Raw genomic sequence first — 17,098 nt, forward strand, 5'->3', positions numbered from 1 at the left:
TAGGTTCTACAAGTTGCTGTAGTCTTCTGTATCGGTGTAAAGTAGTGTTTTTCCAGGTTTGATTTTTGATTCGATATGCAGTAGTTGTTCAATGTGTAATGCTTCACGTGAGGCGAGTAATCGCAGCCTTTTTAAAAGGCGACATTTCGCACCAAGCGTTAATTTGCCCCAAGTGTCGATTCGCAGCAAGCTTCAAATCGCAGCACGATTAACTGCTAAAATTGGGGATTAAAAAACGTGGCAAATAGAGCAAAATCTTTTGCGGTGTTTGTGAGGGGATTAAAAAACAACGAGCGATCAAAATTTTCTTTTAAGCGCAAATTTTGAAATAAATACCAAATTAAAATGAATTAACAGTAAAGATAAGAGTAATTCGGCGTTAGTAGTATCTAAAATACTTTTGTTTCGATTCATTCAATTTAATTTCTTCCTGCAAATCAACATCTTTATTGATAACATTATGCGTTCAAACTTTGTCATGAGCAAGCGAGGAAAACAGCAACTTGTTTACGCTGGAGAAACTTTGAAACTAAACCGCCACACTAAAATAAGAGATAAATCCAGCTAGCGATGTGTGAAGAGACCGTGTAAAGCTTGTTGCGACCGTCACAGATGAAATAATCGGCACATCTGGAGAACATGGTCACGAAAATGTTCCATGCGAGGAAGAATAAAAAAAGTGAAAAAAAGTTTTGAAAATTTTGACACGTTTTAAAACTGTGAAACTTTAGGGTTAATCGTGCTATCAAGCAGAAAGTAAAAACAACATTGGAGCCTTTGAGGATCCTTTACGCAAAAAACGCTAGGGATATTAGTCTCGAAACGTTTGTTAACACAATTAAGTACAAGTCATTCTCAAGAACTATTTTCAATGGAGTGACTCGGATGCTTTTTTCATTTCACTCAGGCCAATTGGCGCAAAATTCAAGAGATTGGATTAGCACCAGTGTATCGAGAAGATAAAAAAACACGCATGCTTCTAAAGTAATTCAATGATTTGGCTTTGATACCTGAGCTCGACTTTAAAATCGGCATGAATGCTTTGTGTTCTGAAATTTCCGACTAAAATGACGTGCACCCCTTATTTGATTGAGTCAATTACTTCGAATCAAATTGGTTGGTAACAATCTTCCGAGGACGCAGAGGGGTTGGGCAATTCACTATTTCGCTCTGAAACCAGTTCAAAAACACAAAAAAAATGGAAGGCAGAAAACCAACAATTCAGTGGAGTAATGGCATAGGGCCTTCCAAATGGGGACGGGATGTGCTCACCCCACCATTCACAAATTTATACAATTCCTGAGAAAAGAACAAAGTCTGTCGGAGAAAGTGCCACCAAGGTGGCAAAATACAAAAAAAGTCAAGCCATATTAGTTGAATTTCTTAAACATTATAGTAACAATACTAATCTCAAGCGACTTGAGGTCTTCTGATTCAATTTCGATTTTAAGTTCCTTTGTTCTTCAATTTAACTCTTCAATCTAATTTCTTTTGATCTGATCAAAGCTTTTACCGCTCCTAATTGTCACTTGCTACGGGTAGTCGCGTCCTACGAATAGTCGCTTTTTACAAATGCTACGAAAGATTGCTTGCAATGAGGTGTCGCGTTTGAAGAGTTGTCTCCATGTCAATGCTTCACGCTGCCAGATAGTGTTATGATAGGTTTATAAGAGTTTCCTTTGAAAAGTAGATCAAATAACAGTGCTCGGACGGTCTGCGTGGGAATCCGAAGTGAGGTAGAGAAACTGTTATGGTTTTTTGAGAAGACTGGGTCGTTATTGTTTCTTTCAATGGCAAGATCCTCAGTTCAATCATACTGAATCCTCAATATTGAAGTAACATTTAGTGGTTTAGTCCCAACAAAAACGTCCACACTGCCTTCAGTGGATCAATCTAGTTTCCTCTTATGACGCTTAAAATTAAATTTGGAAACAATCATACTGCTCTTTGGGTTAAATTAGGTTTTAGTATGAAGTATTAGGTGTTTTTTTTTGGTAAAAATTTGCGGGAATTTGTTATTTTTTAAGCGTCATTCACACTGAAGCTTCTTTTGGTAAAAATTGTTCTGACTGTTTTATTTATGATTGACCACGAATGGTTGGGCTGCTTGGAAGGCCAAGGGTGAGTGAGATTTTTGAGGGGTGATCGAAGAAAGGGGATTGTTCAACCTCAATTTTTTTAAAATTTTATTTTCTTTCTTTGATTTGGCTAGGACATTAAGAGTCTATTTAATTATATTTTTTATCTTTTGTGTAATGTTCGTGGGCTTCGATCTGAGGTTAATTGTTATAGATCTTGATAGTTTAAGCTGACTCCAAAAGAAAACAAGTAGCACAAAATGTTCCGAGCATAGGTTTTAAAAAACTACACGATAAAGTTTTTTTTCAAATTAGTTTTTCTGCATGTGGTGATAAAAAAAGTCTGATATAAAACTATATTTTAGGCATATTCGACATTCATAGTGATACAAGCAAATTAAAAAACAAACGTTTTTTTTTGAAAATCTTGACTAGAAGTTTTTAGGGCTTAAATTTCTCCTAATTAAGCTGTTGTAATCCTTCTCGCTGGCTTTATTCGCTCGAATTAGGACAAAAAATCAAAAATTTCAAACCTTTTTTTCTCGACACCGGGAAAACTTTTTTGAAATTTTAAAATGTCGTTCAAACCACGGCTGAAAGGGCTTTAATATGATATGTCAGTCAACGCAGTCCGATGATTAATTGTGGTAGCTGGTTTTGCGTAGAAAACAAAAAAAAAACAACGAAAACACATCCGAATACGAAGTTCCTCCGCATTTTCAATGGTCGGAACAAAATAGGTGTGATTCGACAATATTTTTTCGGTCTAAATATGAGAGCTGTCCTGCTACCCTGCTACATGTCATTATCTTGTGGGGTTAGAAATAGGCTGATGCGGTTATTTTTTGGTCATTCCTGATGAAATGTGTGAAAATGTTGAAGATAATGCATACAAAATGAAGGTATTTTCACAATTTTAGCAACTAAAAGTTTCATCCAAGCATTGGAATTTATGGACTGTTATGCAGATCGGTTTCAATCAATTTATTGGATTTCTCTTATTACAATGCGAATATTTTATTTCGATTAGAAAATGTCATGCAATTTTGCCTGCAAAATTTGAAGGCAAGTAGTTTCTTGGTTCGGAGAAGACACAGTTGGGGAATAAATTAGTAATTTTTAGGGATTCTTGACGAAGAATAGACAGTAATTGTGTTATTTTAGCTACGGTTAAATATGTAGTAATACAAAGAGTGCTCAGATGATTTCCCTATAGTGGGAATCGTGTTCAAAGGGGTGACTTGATTTTTATTTAAGTAAAATACTCAGTGGTTATGTTTGAAGCGGTAGTGATGTTCAATACCTTAGGGTCGACGGGCTGATTTATTTGCATGGGGGGGAAGAGCACCTTGGGGGATATAATTGCGCTAAAAAGATCAGCGGATAGGACGATTGTGTGCTCGGCTATTGTGTGCAATGACACCTGAGTGCCTTTTATGGTGTATGTTAGGCCTAGGAAGAAGAGTTAAGTGTAGAGGATGCTCATAGACTGATAACGATAGTTTCTTGACAATAATATGTCGGGTAGAAAGGGCTCCATTTAATATTGATGCCACATGATATGGACATCTCTCTCTAGATTTCTTTTGACGCTAAATTTTCGGATATTAGTGACCATTCAGAAGTAGGCTTTCATCGGAATTGCAATTCAACTGGTGAAAAGTTTATAACGCTATTTTTGTTGAATCCTATGTCTTCTATCATAGTTTTTAGTGCAATTCCATTATCTGTTAAATTTTTATCTAATGGCATTACACCCAGCTTCCTTTTAATAGTCTGAATAGTTCTTTCTACTAAGCCACATTCACGATGGTCACCTACTGGGAAAAATATGCAATTAGTTCCTGATATCGGAATTGAGTATATTGAAATTAGATTTTTTTAAAAAATTTCAACATTTTTAGGCTCCGGTTGTTTTAGTTAGCATGGTTGACGAAAATTTAGAATAACGGTCGATAGCAACCAAGGTATAAATTTGACCTCGAAACCCATCCGATAGCGGTCCTGCATAATCGAGTTGGATTTCCTGATTTGCTACTTTCAATAATGGAAGAGGTTTCGACGAACTAAAATTGTTTATCGGTTTTAAATTCTTAGCAAACAGAGTTCTTTTTTTGCGGTCTTTGCACATACTGACAATATCACGGTTGGTCCTTGGCCATCAGATGTATTGCGCTGCGCATTTACCAATGCTTCCTGGCCAGGGTGGGATCGGTGTTATCTTGTCATGATTCCTCTCTGAAGACATTTGGGTTGGCAATGCGGTCATCTATGATAACACAGCCGTCTACTATGGCTGCCGAACTCCAAAATGACTTTTTGTATGGGGCTTTTCTGGAAAATCCTTCGTGGCCTTCATTGAGGATGGCCTGTTTCATGAGTCTTCAGTTCGCTTTATTTTTCTTTATCCGTCGGTTCGTTTTCTTCTTTATCTAAGATTTCGTGGGGACTGGATTGGGGAACGTGGGGTCGTTTGTACCACTGTTGCACCTTGAAAATCTAAACCTAGTTAACATCTCGTTCTCTTTTGGGAGATCAGGAATTTGCTGATTTCATTTTCCATGCTAAAGATGATATAGCTGCGACGAGAGTTCCGAATAGTTCTCTCGGTTTGTGATTGTAGTCTACGCATGATATGTCAAACTTAAGTGAAGATTTAGGGTACAGTTTTACAGTTTTGCGTTCCTGAAAAGGAGATCTGCTTTGTTTTTTTTTGCAATTGGCGCTGGACTTCCTGTATCCTTAGTTGCATAAAAAATGAAATATTTAATCATAAGATAACATGAAGGCATTTAGTTTTTCCTGAAGCGGAATTTATTACGTCGAGTTTTTTTAAACGAAAATTTCTTGGGGACTGGTATGATGCGCGTAGGAGGGTGTGAATTTTCCTTCTGTGAGATGTAGATGTTGATTTGGTGGGTTTTTAGGACGTGTTTTTTATACTGATATTTTCAGTACTCCGAATGCAGACTCACTATCTGACGTGATAAAATTGTTTTCTTCCTCTCTGTAGAACCCGACTCATTATCTACGTTTTTTACAATTTTAGTTGAATTGCATTATCTCGCATTGTGTGCCTTTTTGTTTCAAGGTTTATATATTGCGTCTCTCGCTGGGCATGACGATTTGTGGTTTGGGGAATAATCTTTTCCAGAAAAAACAAGCTTTTCGGTTGTTGGATGATCTGCTCGGTTTCTCGTAGGATGAGTTCTGATTTTGTGCTCGGTATTTTTTGTTCCGAATGTTTTTTTTTCGAACTCATAAGGTAGGTTCCTGTTTAGCGTGATCGAAGAATTGGAATTTTGATAAGATGAGTTTTGGTTAATATTGTTTCTCAGCTGATTTCCTAAGATTGACGCTGTTGCGTAACTTGTTTCCTGTAAAAGTTCAGATCTGAGGGTTTCCTTTGGAGTATTTCCAGGGCGAATACAAGAATCTTTTTGAATATCATTGACTTTCATTTTTGCGATAAATATCTCTCGTATATCCCCTTTTTCAATTTCTACTGACCAACCACATATAGCAGGTTGACCTGAGAGTCTAAGGAAGAATGATTCCAGAGCTTCCAGGTCTGCCTGGTTGTTGTCGTAGAAGTGCATGCGTTCTACTATGAAGTTTTTCTCCTTTTTAAATAAGCGTTCGCATTGGGTGTAGAACTCCTTAAAATGGATATCGAATAGAATAGTGTTCAGGAAACTTTGGAGAAAAGGTTTCTTTCCTTCTGTCCCTAAAGAGAAGAATAAACGTAATTTTACTCTGTGATCCGCTTCGTGATAGAATACATTTTGCCCTTGCTTGGGGCCTTTCTTTCCTCGTTCTGCGTTAATTCTGTTTACTTTTCCACTTTCTTCTTGGTCTCTGGCGACCCTGTTGTCCCGTTCTGTGGCGTTTTCTGACTCTGGTATTTTTTTGGTCTGGGAGGGGCTTCATCAAAAACCTCAGCTGGGTCTGCTAAGATATCTTTGGGATTGCTGAAAAGAATTGGTCGATTCAGATTTTCCACGTAAGAGGTGGATCTGGGGATGGCATGGGCCAAAAAACGGATACCCCTAAAAACTCAGTTCGTTCCTAGTGGGTCGAAACTGCTGGCTGCGCCATGTGAAATACCAACCTATCTATCGGTTAAACTAACTAATTTATTTGTATCGTTATTGTGAATTGAATTGGATAATTGAGAATTAGTTACTTGTTTAAACAAAGCTTGACAAAAACTGACAACCGACAAATGCTTGACAACAGGGTTTAAAGAGTGATAAAATTCACACAGTTATTGTGGTTTGTACAGGATACCAGTCCCGGCCTTGAATGGCTAAATGATACTCTAATTGAATTTACGCTTAAACACAGTAGGTTACGCTATACACGACCGTCTACGCCGTACCACAGAGATAAACTTTTTTCTATGCTTTTTAACAATGATCTGACTGCAAATTATGCAGTTTTACAATGATTAATGCAGGTGTTGTGTTAATCATGGAATATGATTGTTTGGTAATAAATAGTTTTATTGGAAGATATCCAGGGAGTTCGATAATATAAAAGAAACTCCGAAGAAGCAGTTTCATTTTTTTTATGACGCCGAGCCTGCTAACTTTCTCAATTAGATAACAAGCAGTAACAGACCGCATTGAATTTTAAATTTCAAACAGAGGATAGGTTTTAATATGATAGCCTCCAAAAAGTAAAATGATTATGCACAGTTTGTATATTGTCGCTTTACCGCAAATAATGCTTAATTTTTTATATAGAAATACGCAAATATGTGACATGGCACTGAAAAAAAAAAATTAGATTATTGAAAAATGATATCAATATGTTCACAACTTTTTCATTGTGTGTCAACGTTTTCAATTCATCCGGAAATTTTGTAAACATTTTGACGTTTTTATAACTTTATGTTTTAACTTCATTACAGATCATCAAAATGTTTAAAAATCAAAAAAAATTTTAGCTTTGGCACTATTGTTTAACAAAACGAAACCTTTTACTCTCATTTCAAGAATTCTTCTTTTTTCTTCAAAACTTCCTTTTGTTTTTTTTTTCAAGTGAAACTGTAGCGCAAACATGGATTGCCAGTAAATTCAAAGTTATATTTAAAAGCTTAAAATAGTAAAAAATGAACATTATGAAAAATAGGCAAGATTGTTTTCGGTCAGACTGAAAAAACCTTAGATCTGAAAAGTCAGTCTGAAAGCAAAATCAAAATAATCGTCAATTTTCAAAAACAAAAAAAATTAACATTTTTAAGAATCAGTGATGTTTACCTGGCTATGTCCATAGCAAATTTTAGAAAGCGATAAAAAAGGAAATTAAATTTTTGAATCTCCACTGAAAAGGTTATAATGACTCGACAAACATTAATTGAGGTAGGCGAATTTGCTAGTTTAAAACCCGCTCTACCCCATAGTTCCTTCACAATCTACGAGAAAGGTCTGAACAATAACAAAGTTATATACTCCTCAAACAAAGAGTCGAAGCAGAATTTATCACTATATGCAATACAACGCAAAAGTGGCATTGCAAGCGAGCAAAAAAAAAGGGGGGGGGGGGGGTTGGGAAATCATGAAGTCGAAAAATAGCATTAAAAAAATCGATTTGAGAAAACAGTCGAGAAATACAACAATAAGCATCAAATAGGTTTTCAGTGCCTTTTATCAGGCAGACATTACTTGGTTCAAAGCCTACTGAGCCGAAATTAAATAATGCCTAAGAAATCTCTATTAGCCAAAACCATTATAAATGAGAAAAAAAATAAAAAATACTTATTCAAAGTTCAAGCAGATAAATGAAAAAAACCGAACCACTGCCAAACACTCGAATCAGAAAAAATTCCATGCCTCTAATTTGAAGCCGACAAATTTAAGTCTGAAAATTCCATTTTTCCCAAAAAAATTTTCTGAAATGTTTGTCGCTTTCAAAAACTCCTTGCGTACATTTTCACCTGCCTCATAAATTTTCGCCTGTTCGAGTGAGCGATTGGAAAGTACATCTCACCTTTCTTATTACCCAAAATCAAAATAAGAAATTTTCCAGTTTCAAGAAATAGAAAAAAATTTTGTATGCTAATCAATCGATATTTTTTGTAATTTACCTTTGCAATAAACAAGAGTATTTCAATTGCGTAGTAGATTTTTTTCTCATAAATAACTTCACAGTACCCATCGACTCCTGTTGGTACCTTGGTTGATAACGAATTCAAAATTCTTACTGTCTCCTGCACGCTTATTTAGCCTGGAGGAAACAAATACGCCCAGGAAGGCGAAGGTAAAGGTCCTGGGTTCGAATCTGACCAGGACTTGTTTTGTCAAGCGGTTATAATTCAAGTTCAAAAAGTTTTTGGCCTATTATTTGCAAGTTTGTTTTGTTGGCTTAGTCCCCAGATATAAGAATGGTTTAGTTTTGGGGCAAACAAACTTCACAGTAATTGCTTCAAGTGTATTATCATTTAGAAAATCCGGCCAAATAGAAATTTGTTTTTACATTCATTGTAATTTCACCAAGTCATTTTGTTAAAATTTGTGTTTTTTTCTTAATCGATTTCGGCTTAATTTATATCATTTTGATAGCCCCTTATTACATCGTTTGAAGACTGAGAATTTTTTTTGTGTGCGTGTGTATACCATCTTGATTTTGCTACATATATGGCTTTCGTGGATCCTTATTGGGCACTTCATGTATATTTTCCAATCAGACTTTGCAGAAAAAATTTGGTTGATTTTCAACTAATTGGCTGTCAAATTTAATTCCGTCGGCTTAATTACCTAATATTTTGTTTCAGAGACTTTCAAAAAATAAGACAAGAATTAAATTTGCATTTCTTACTTGCTTAATAATAAAAAAAAATGTTATGAATCAAATAGATAGTTGGATGGATAAAAGTCAATGAACCCAAGTGAATAGAAAAAAATTACAAATTTAATTTTTGTTTGAATTTCGAATTTCAAAAAAAAGTGATGATCTTAAAGTGGATCGATCAATAGGTAATTTTCTATGTCAGTGCAAAATATAAATTTTAACTTGATTTTTAAAAGTTGAAGTCAATCGCGTTTGTGTAATCTTTACATTTTTGCTGTTCGCTAGTGGAGTTTGCCTTCCCTTTAACAAAGGAAATGATTCGAACTTAAAAGAAACCAAAATGCAGACCGCAAAAACAAAAAATTTGAGCCTGAACAAACTTCAAGACTTTTCCGCAAAAAACTCATCACCACCTATAGAAGAGTTTGTCGACTCTTAAAATTGTTTTTTTTTTCAGCTATGCGTATTACAAAATATGTATAGAACCTCACAATTCAACTTGTAAGAGCACCAGCTTGATCGGACAATAAAGGCTACCCAGCACCCATTCTGTTTAAAATGCCGCGAACATTTACCAGATAGAAATTCAAGTCGATTATTTTTTGTAAGGCTGTACTTCTGATACTTTCTCTTCAAAAAGTTATCTCGTGCCTTTCTTACAACAGAGCCCCCTTTGGCTACAGTCGCTCCGACCCATTTGTCATTTTATCAACTGAAGTTAGCTAGCGCAAACATATGAAAATTGTTTCAAAAACAGTTTGGGACAAAATCAGCAGGGAAACGTGGCGTAATACTTATGTGCCATCGTACAACTATGCCGCAGTCTATTTTTTTAAATGATCAAAAAGGATAGAAGTTACAAAAAAAAAAGAAATTAATTCCAAGAAAACAGTAAAAAACCACAACTACCAGTATTAAATACACTTCATGTGTTTACCGAGCAGCCATTAACGAGACAATAAATGTGTACACCCCATTGAGCCAAAAACAAAAAAAGCTACAAGAAATCGTTTTCATAAAAATGTTTTGAACAATTAACTTCTAAAATTTTGAAATCTTGCAACACAAATAGCTTGAATTTTTCAAAAAAAAATTAAATTTTTGATTTTGCCTATGGAGTGACAAAAAATAAAGTAGCTAAGCCAAAAAAAAACCGATACGAATTTGGTGGTACAAAGTTTTTAAGCAAAGAAAATTAAACAAAAAGAAAAACCAAAGAAAACGTACAACGTCAGTGCTACTAAATTAAAAGTTTACAGGTATAAATCAAATTCTTTTGGATCTGCGATAAAAATTGATGAAAGTACAGAAAATTCACCAGTGTAGAAAGAAAAGCAACAAAAGATTAGAAGACAAACAATCAGGTAATTCAGTTTTTCCCGGAAAAAATCAATTTCATACATACGGAAAACAAAACGAGATTCGACGGGGACTCCATTCCCTGACCTATAAAATTAATGGCAACCACATTAGCTCTATATCAAATGGGAAGGAGTGTCGAAGGTTTACAAATAAAGCTACTTCACAGTTTTTTACTGTCCTCCCGGTAAAAAAATTTGTTTGTGGGAAAAATCTATTTCCTGATAACAATACTCTTTATTTCCAGAGCAATAAGAAACTAAACAACTCCAGAATCAGTTCATTTGCTTATGGAGGCAATGCTTTATTCTTTTGCGCAAAGGTTGGGTAACAATTTAGAAAAAGTGTTGTCGACGTTTAGCTGCAGCCATATATTTTTTTAAAAAACAGGTCAAAAACACCGTTTTGGGGTTTTTGGAAAGTTTGTATTAAAAAACTGCTTTTTTTTCGATGCGCGCTACCTCTAAAAATAATAAATACTGGCGAAAATGGCGGTTTTTGAAAATTTTTAGGGTTAGTTGGCCAAAAACGGATGCCATAAACTAGTACACAAGAGGGACCTTTTGCGTCTAGAGGGGGTCGAATCCCTGAGGCAAGGAGCGTGCCCATGCTTCGGCACACCAAAATCTCGTAACGCCGAATACCTCTGTAAATCTGAACGCCATGGTAGTTTTCCAAAAAAACTCATCGCCACCTATAGAAGAGTCCGTCGACTCTTGAAATTTTTTTTCGAGTATGCGTATTATATATGTATAAAACATTATAATAAAACTTTTCGGAGCACCAGCTTGATTGGACAAGGAAGACTACCTAGCACATATTCTGGCGAAATCGCCGCGAACATTTTCCAGATTGAAGTTCAAATCGAATGTTTTTTGTAAGGCTGTTACCTTGATACTTTCTCTAAAAAACTTCTCTCGGGTCTTTCTCACAGCCGGTCCTCCTTCGGCTACAGCCGGTCGGACCCAATTGCCTTTTTATTTACTTAATTTAGCTAGCTCAAAACGTATAATAATTGTTTCAAAAATAAGTTAGGACAAGCCGACCTTTTGCCGCAGCCAATTTAAAAAAACAGCTCCTAATGCCGTTTTCGGGCTTTTTGGAAAATTATGACCAAAAAATTACATTTTCTTTTAACAATTATTGCATACTCGCGCAAATGGCGGTTTTTGGAAAATTTTCAGGGTTAGTCGGCCAAAAAGGGATGACATAAAACAGTACTAAGGGGGTGGTGGACCTTTTGGGTCTCGCTGGTGTAGAATCCCTGATGGGAGGAGCGTTCTCCTGCATTGGTACACTAAAAACGCCTTTCAACTCCGAAAAACTTAACGCCCATGGGAAGATAGCATATCCTGCGCGTCAGCTTCAGGGTGTTTCCGAAACACTTTTTTTATGAATCTCCTCTCACTTCACAAATATTTGGGTATTTGAAGTAATTCTTGCTGCAATAGGTAGCAAAAATTTGCCGAATTCTTCTGATATACTTCAATCTGTTAGATTATCCTTCTGCGCATTTTTTGGTGATTTATCGAAATTTTTACTGCTTTTTGTGCTAAACAATCTACTACAGTGATGTTTTAGAATAAATAATCAAATTAAAGATCACCTGAATTGTTGAAACTCATTTTTCTCGAATTGGGTTAATTTTTGACCAAAAGTGATTCTGACAACATTTGCAAAAAAATCTTGCAAAAATTTTAATGCTGCAATTCAATTAATAAATTTGCGACCATAATTACACTCTTAAAACGGGTCAATTTGCTTAATTCAAAATTATGGAGAAACGCAGGGTCAATTGATGAAAAATCTCTATTATTGAGCATGTTTCTGCTCCCCAAGTAAAATCAACCATTAAAATTTTGCGTTCATGTTTCGCAAAATGAAATACACCATTAAAATTCTAGTAAGCATCCGAACAATTTTTGTTTTCTAATTACGACCAAAGTTAACCGAGCTTTAGAAAACCGAGTTGGAAAAGTGTTTTTGTTCAGTTCAGCCGGTTATTTTCAACAGAACTATAGAAGATTGCTCAGCAGTGCGTTAACAAATCACAATCCATCTGAATTATATCATCAGCTTCGGAAAATGTTTGCTACCGATTGCAGAAGGGTTTCAATAACCCATAAGTATTTGCGAAATGCGATAAAATTCGTTGAAAACGTGTTTTGAAAACACTTTGTACAGCTCGGCAAAGGGTGCTGTTTTTCACTGCTGTAGATTTTTTGATGAGAGCGATGGCATGTCTATGGGTACTGAAAAATCACGCTATAGAAAACACCAAGTGTCTCAGGCGCTGAGGCATTGCCGCTTGCAAAAATTTTTACTATCTACTCTTCTTCCCGCAGAGTCATGGTCATTTTGCCCCTCACCTGCTAAGACATGATGGTTTTGCAGCTTAAATATTTCTTTTTTATTAGACAACATTATTTTTCAATGAAAAAAAAAACATTTTCATGAGTCCCATAGATTGAATCTCCATAGCATGAGACAAAAATGAACGGTCTAAAACTATCAAAAAATTTGAAAATATGAACATGTACTCAGAAATACACAAGATTTATCCGTTCAAATTAAAACATACAATTTTGAGAAAGAGAAAACTTTAGCAACCAACAAGCAAATGAAATTCTTAGACACTTAAATAGTTATCAACCAGTCATGTCCTTATCTGGTAATGGCTTGAACCGAACGCTGATTGTCGCGTAAATTAGATTGTTAACGTTAACAGAGTTATGTATATGATTTCTTTTGAGTATAAAAATTTTGATTCTGACATTTGTTTTTCTGACCAAAAATTTAATTTTGTTAACCTAACCCAGAAGTTTAAAAATACATGCTTTTCAATAAAATTGACAAATTAATAAACAACGTTAAGTCAAACAAAGCTGGCTTCTGAACAATATTAGAATGATTAGAAACATGTAACTATAAAAGTTATGTATAAAACTTAGATATAAATATAAAAAGAGGTAAATATAAAGTTATATATACATTTGTGATAAAAGACCCTAATATTTTTGTTAATTAGTACCTGTTCATTTAATTGTAATAAAGATAGCCAGCAGACAGTTGGAAAAGAATCAATGAACGCAAAACTGACAGAAAAACAATGACTTGTTTTTTTGAAAAATCCTAACTTTCAAGTTTCAACACATAGGCGAAGCTGCGCAGCACAAACACTTGCGTGAACACTACCATAAAGCATTTCTATCATGTGAAATAAGAAAAAGTATAGATAAGCCTCGAAATAGCAAATACTCGGCTACCTTCCGGGTTCGAATTTGCGACCTAGCAAAATTGAGTCTCACATTTAACTACTCAACCACGGATGCCTAAAATCCCCAAAAACTAGTCATTAATAACCCAGCTGCATATGCTAAAAAATTGCCAGTTCGATGCAGCAAAAGTAGTTCCAAACAAAAAAGACACAATTTTGCAAGTAATAAGCTGGAAAGCATAGAACCAAATTATGAATAAATTATGCATTTCAAAAATTGCGAGATACATTGCGAGATACACTGAGTTAGAAAATTTCTGAAATCGAGCTTTTTATCATTGTACTGTTGTTTGAAAAAAAAAAACTTTTTCCGGTGTATTTGATGAACTAAAAAACCATCAGCTGTGTTAACATTTTAAAAATCAAATGTCAAAGCACATATTATATTATACTTCTACCGCAGCCTACCAATTCAAAAGTGCCAAAAAAGCAACACTTAAAAAAATATGCACTTAAAACTCGATTTTTTAGGACTATTTATGATTGACAATTTTTTGGATCAATGAGTACAACTTTTATTTTGCTGGAAAATCTGATGATTAACTTCCATTTTTGAAATTAGAAATCCATCACGTTTTTCGTGAATTCTAAATTTTTGTTGTTCGTTAATGGAATTGCTTTCCCTTTAACAAATGAGATGAACTGAACTTAAAAAGAAATCAAACAGCAAAAAATTCTAGCCTGAATAAATGTTAAGACTTTTCCTGAAAAAAAATATCACGATCTATTGAAGAGTCATCACAACATACATTTTTCTATTATCAAACAGGTATAATTATGAAAAAATTTAGGCGCTGAACCGAATCGAAACTCTGTTGTGTCAGGCGCTGACGTTTAAGCTATGTAATATGGGTTCAGCATCAAGCATCTGAATTTAATTTCAAGCCATCAAATGCTTCGGTGATTTGTTACACAAATGGTTAACCTGATAAATCTTACTCCGATTTGGGAACACTAGCTCGTAGAAAGTAGACAAACAGACCACGCGACTTAAAAAAGCAGCTATTTGTACTACCTTTGAAAAACATCGCCACCAGACAAGGAGATAAGTATTTCAACTTTTTCCGAACAATTTCGAGATTCAAGAAAAAACATATCACCTTCAAATTCTTCAATTCCAAGTATTTTTCAAAAATGACTTTCTGGTTAAGCTTAACCTATTATGAGAAAAATGGATCATTGGATTTTTTTTCCGCTGAGAAAGCTAAAAAAAAATGAAAGTACTACTAAAACTGCAATTCATTCACGCTTTTTGTGTACCATTTGCATTTGTCGTTGGAGAAGGTTGCCTTCCATTTCGCAAATAAAATTAAAACGAACTTCAAACCAAATCAAAACCAGGCCCCGAAAAGCTTTTAACTATCTTATTGCTTTTATCTTATATACGGTTGATTTGAACACATCTATTGTATAACATGGATAGTTTGACTCTTAGTTTATGATCAAAAATTTTCTAGTTAAGGATTTTTTTTTCATTTTTGAATAACTTTCTCCAACACGCAACGCAGAAAACGTTGAATGTTTCGTCTCATCTCACTTTTCTGACACAAAGACAACTTGGAGCTTCTTATCACTTGTCATACATGAAAAAAGCGCTTTCAGGTCATGTTCCATAAATTTTTACGCAGCCGAAGTTGCACTTCGCATACACAAGCAAAAGCATGACCGATAACGCTTTTGTGAAAAATTGAATGAGTAAAACTTTGAGCCTACAAAGTGACACACGCCAATTATGAGTCTACACAATCGCTAAGTGACGCAAGTCAATTATGACGCCTTAGCAGTACCAGTCAATTTGAAAAAAAAATTACTAACTAACATGCCTCAATTTATAGAGCGAGCCCATTTTAACCTAAATACGAAAAAGTCCATTTAAAACATCTGACCTTGCCCAGGTTCGAACCCTCTTATTTTGTTGTGGGTCTCCTTCTCTACCTCTACGCTACCGATCTATAACACCTTGTAGCTAAAGTGCTATTTGTAATATAATAGTCTATGTTTATATCCTTAGCATTGGCTGTACTTAATAGCTGCTTATTGATCAAAATGAACACTTTCAAAATGAACACTTTATGTCGCAACAATATTTGCGACTTAGGTTGGATTAAAAAAAAGAGAGTTCATACTATCACACAAGCTTTGCTTGTGTAATGATAGATAAACCACCAGCAAACACATCAGTGAAATTATACTGCTCCTCAAAAGACGTAAAATGAGGTGAATATGACGAAGAAATGGATTAACCGAAATCCTCCAAGCCGATTTAATTTTCAAGCAAAAAATAAATCAATGGGAAAAAATTACGCTGAGTTACAAACAACGTGAAAACAAATTTCGACCAAGATCGAAGCTACACTCTGCGAACACAAGCGAGAGACCAAAAACGAAACTAAAAACAAGCCTTAGAAAATAAAAACTTCTTTGTTACCGAAGCGAAATCCCGACCTCGAGATTAGGAGTCACGTCCTTGCACATGCACATTGTCGCTTGGCAATTGTCAAACAAAACTATGCAGCAAAATAGCCGCCAAATGAGAATTTCTTTTTGCGAGCAAGGGTAGAAACAATCAGGTTTATTAAAATAAAACTAGGACCAAGTTAACATCCTTCCCCCCCCCCCCAAATCCATTTAGGGGGAGGATGTTAACTTAGTTCTGAGTTTGAACTTTCAGCCAATCAGAATTGAGCATTTTACATGCAGCGCTAAGTCGATTTAAATTAAAAAGAACGCTGCGGTGGAGGAATGTTAACTTGATCCTAAAACTACGTTCGCTTGTGTAAAAGTACGGTTATTTGAATTCCACCCATGCTCAATATATATCTTTTGACCGGGTGCCGGACATCAAGCCGACGGGACTTCAAGCCGAATCGTAAAATTAGGGACTTCAAGCCGAAAATTTTCTCATTAAGTCATGAAATAAGATTAATTGAACACTTTTCTGAAGATTTTCTCATTTTCATGATCTTTAGTCGGTATTTATCAGCGTTTTCATAAAATTTAAACCTCCAAATGATGTTTAGGAAAGTTGAAAAATAAAACACGGCTAAAGGCAAATTTCTTGTTTATAATTTATGCATTTCAAAAACCGGCTGATATTATTAACGGATGTCAATCCTAAGTGATTCATTGTCATGAATAACGCTTATTATGGACTAAACTAGCGTAAGATTTTGAACAGCAACGTTGTACAGATGAAAAATTATTGATTTGAGGTGCTTGTAAAGTTTAATTTTCGGCCTTAAGTCCCTTCGGCTTGAAGTCCCGTCGGCTTGTTGTCCTAGACCCCTTTTGACCAGATATCTCTGCTGGCGAATTGTTTCAGGTATTTTTGTTTAACTACATGTAGTTGTTAACCTGCTAAAATTGGATAGTGCGTTCTGATAAGGCGTGAGAAACGCAGCGTAATCAATCACATTGCCTCAGTTCAGAATGGTTTCTATACCGAAATATCTCGTTAAAACTACGCACAAACTGTTATTTTTGCGCGCATTATTTATTACATAATGTTGGCTCCAAAATTTGGAAAAAATTACCAATGTATGTGCTCCAATAAAGCGAATATAGCTTATAAAAGGCCTAACAAAAAATT

Source organism: Symsagittifera roscoffensis, chromosome 3, assembly GCF_963678635.1.
Source record: "Symsagittifera roscoffensis chromosome 3, txSymRosc1.1, whole genome shotgun sequence".
In the NCBI taxonomy this organism is placed as follows: Eukaryota; Metazoa; Xenacoelomorpha; order Acoela; family Convolutidae; genus Symsagittifera; species Symsagittifera roscoffensis.